This window comes from Triticum aestivum, chromosome 7A, assembly GCF_018294505.1.
Source record: "Triticum aestivum cultivar Chinese Spring chromosome 7A, IWGSC CS RefSeq v2.1, whole genome shotgun sequence".
Taxonomy (NCBI): domain Eukaryota; kingdom Viridiplantae; phylum Streptophyta; class Magnoliopsida; order Poales; family Poaceae; genus Triticum; species Triticum aestivum.
The window spans coordinates 576879753-576883303 of NC_057812.1; positions in this window are offsets into that span (position 1 = coordinate 576879753).

The following is a 3551-nucleotide window of genomic DNA, read 5'->3' on the forward strand; positions in this document are numbered from 1 at the left end:
GCCGACCGGCCGCCGCCATCGCCCGACGCCGCGCGCCGCCCTAGCCTCCCCGACGCCGCGCCCGCGCCCCGTGCTCCGGCGAGAGCAAGCCGGCGAGCTCCTCCTCACCTCCGGCGTCCTCCTCCGGCGAGCCCCGACGTCGATCCTCGGCTTCCGCGCCGCCGTGAACAGTGTTTTCGCCAGATCCGGATTGAGTGAACATTAAACCATAGGTCATTTTTTTTCCTCTAAGTCCCGAAATTGCAGATCCAAGTGCTCCTGTTCATAGCCCCGTAACTTTGCATCCATAGCTCCGATTCATGCATATAGCATATCAAAATGTTCATCTCAGAGAGTACATCATTTCATTCCATTGCATCATTTTCATTTGAGTTCATCTTGATGCCCAAAATGCTGTTAGAAGAGGGCTACTTGAGATAATTGTCAGATCTGCTGCTCCATTTAGGTTTTTGTCATTTTTGCCATGATTAATGTGTGCATGATATGCCCTGATGCTCTGCATATGTCATCTTTCCATAGGTGCAACCCATGTTTTTTTGTGATGTGTGTGGTGACTAGTGCAAGCTTGCAAAGTGGTGCACTTGTTAATTCTGTTTTCAGGGACTTAGCAATTCCACTAAGTCCTTGATCTGTTTATCTCATGTTGTCATATGTTCATGTTGTTTCCTAGTGATCCGTGCCTCTTTTGAGGATGATCAGTAAGGATGTTTTGTTAATCCTGTAGTGCTCTATCCATACATGTATTTTTTGCAATTATGGAGCACCCTAGATTGAGTCAATCAAGCTCTACTTTTGCTACTTTGTGAATCTGGGCAGATTGTCAACTTGTTTGCAATTTTGCCGATGATGTTGTAGTTGATCCGTGCATGTCATGCTATTGTTCTTGCCATGTCTAGCTTGCATTTTGTGCCTTCTTGATGGGTGTATGATTGGCTTGCCATGACTTGCACCGTAGTGAGTGCATCGAGCTCGTAAACATGCCTACTTGATATCTGTTTTCAGCATGCTCCAGTTTTCACTAAGTCTGAGAACTGATTATGTTTTTGCTATGTTCACATGCTTGCAATTGTATTTTCTGATCCCTTTTGGCTCAAGGTCACTAAGGGAATTTTGTTAAGCTCCTTGAGTAGATCCATGCCATGCTTTACTTTGCCATGTTCAGGTCCTGTAGCATGTAGTTTTGTTTCTCCGAAGAGTGCTACCTGATCTGAAATTCCAGACAAGTGTTAATTTCACTAAGTCTGAGATCTGTTTGCCATATGCATTTTTGCCATGCTTGTTTGAACCTGTTAATGGATGAATTGGCCGTAGCTCAGTGCTAGACTTTTGTTAAGCATCTTGTGTGCATCCCTTCCATATATTTTGTTGTCATGTTTGAGTGTTGTAGCATGTTCATCTCACTGCATTTAGATGGCTACTTGCTGTAAATCGCAGACCGGTGCCAATTTTGAATCGCTTGCCATTTCCAAACCGTAACTCCGATTCCGGTGTTCCTTATATCGTTTTCAAGTGATTTCATCTCATCTTTCTAGTGGCACACTTGGAATTCCAAGTTGAGGCCAAGTTCTTGCATTTCCTGCCATATCTTGCATTTTGCATCCCGCATCGCATCCCGCATGGCAAATCATCATTGCATCATCCTGTTTGATCCTTGCACGTGGTTGATTGTGTCCTTGTTGCTTGTTTGTCTTGTTTGGGTAGAGCCCGGAGACGAGTTCGCTAACGAGGAGACCGTTGAGTTTTCTTTCGAGGATCCAATCAACTCTGACAACTGTGCAGGCAAGATGATCATACCCTCGAAATCACTACTATCTTTGCTATGCTAGTTTGCTCGCTCTTTTGCTATGCCAAAGCTACGATGCCTACCACTTGCTTGTAAGCCTCCCAAATTGCCATGTCAAACCTCTAACCCACCATATCCTAGCAAACCGTTGATTGGCTACGTTACCGCTTTGCTAAGCCCCTCTTATAGCATTGCTAGTTGCAGGTGAAGATTGAAGGTTGTTCCTTGTTGGAACATTTATTTACTCCTTGGGATATCATTATATTGCTATGTTATCTTAATGCATCTATATACTTGGTAAAGGGTGGAAGGCTCGGCCTCTCGCCTAGTGTTTTGTTCCACTCTTGCCGCCCTAGTTTCCGTCATATCGGTGTTATGTTCCTGGATTTTGCGTTCCTTACGCGGTTGGGTTATAATGGGAACCCCTTGATATTTCGCCTTGATTAAAGCTTTTCCAGCAATGCCCAACCTTGGTTTTACCATTTGCCACCTAGCCTCTTTTTCCCATGGGTTTCCGGAGCCCAAGGGTCATCTTATTTAAACCCCCCGGGCCAGTGCTCCTCTGAGTGTTGGTCCAAACTAGAGTCCTGTGCAGCGCCCCCTCGGGGAAACTCGAGGTTTGGTTTTAGTTGTATGGAGCGCTCATCTGAGTGTGCCCTGAGAAAGAGATATGTGCAGCTCCTATCTTGTCGGCACATTCGGGCGGTGTTGCTGGTCTTGTTTTAACTTGTCGAAGTGTCTTGAGTAACCGAGATACCGAGTCTGATCAGAACGTCTTGGGAGGAGGTCTATTCATTCGTTGACCGTGAGAGCTTGTCATGGGCTAAGTTGGGACTCCCCTGCAGGGATTGAACTTTCGAAAGCCGTGCCCGCGGTTATGGGCAGATGGGAATTTGTTAATGTCCAGTTGTAGATAACTTGAACCTTAACTTAATTAAAATGAATCAACTAAGTGTGTTACCGTGATGGCCTCTTCTCGGCGGAGTCTGGGAAGCGGACACGGTGTTGGAGTAATGTTTGCGCAGGTTGCTCTCTAGTTTCTCGCTCGCGCTTTGCCTCCTCTTCTTGCTCTCTTTTGCGAATAAGTTAGCCACCATATTTGCTTGTCGCTTGCTGTAGCTCCACATATATTTTACCTTGCCTTACCTATAAGCTTAAATAGTCTTGATCGCGAGGGTGCGAGATTGCTGAGTCCCTGTAGCTCACAGATTACTATTACACCAGATGCAGGGCCTGATGATTCCGCTCCAGGAGACGCGTTTGAGCTCAAGTGGGAGTTCGACGAGGACTCTCAATGTTACTATGTTTCCTTTCCTGATGATCAGTAGTGGTTCCCACTTGGGGGTGATTGGGACCGTGTCACATGTTGGGTTTATCTTTTATTTTGGCGCCGTAGTTGGGCCACGAGTATTTGGATGATGTAATGTTATTTATGTACTTGATTGACGTGGCGAGTGTAAGCCAACTATGTTATCTCCCCTTTTATGATTTACATTACATGGGATGTTGTGAAGATTGCCTAACTTGCGACATATGCCTTCAATGCGATTATGCCTCTAAGTCGTGCCTCGACATGTGGGAGATATAGTCGCATCGAGGGTGTTACAAGTTGGTAATCAGAGCCTTCCCCGACCTTAGGAGCCCCATTGCTTGATCGTTTTTAGCAGCCAAGTGTGTCTAGAAAAATGTTTTGAGTCATTTAGGAATTATATATCGGAGAGCTTAGGAATTCTTTTTACTTCCCAGTCTCCTCATCGCTCTGGTAAGG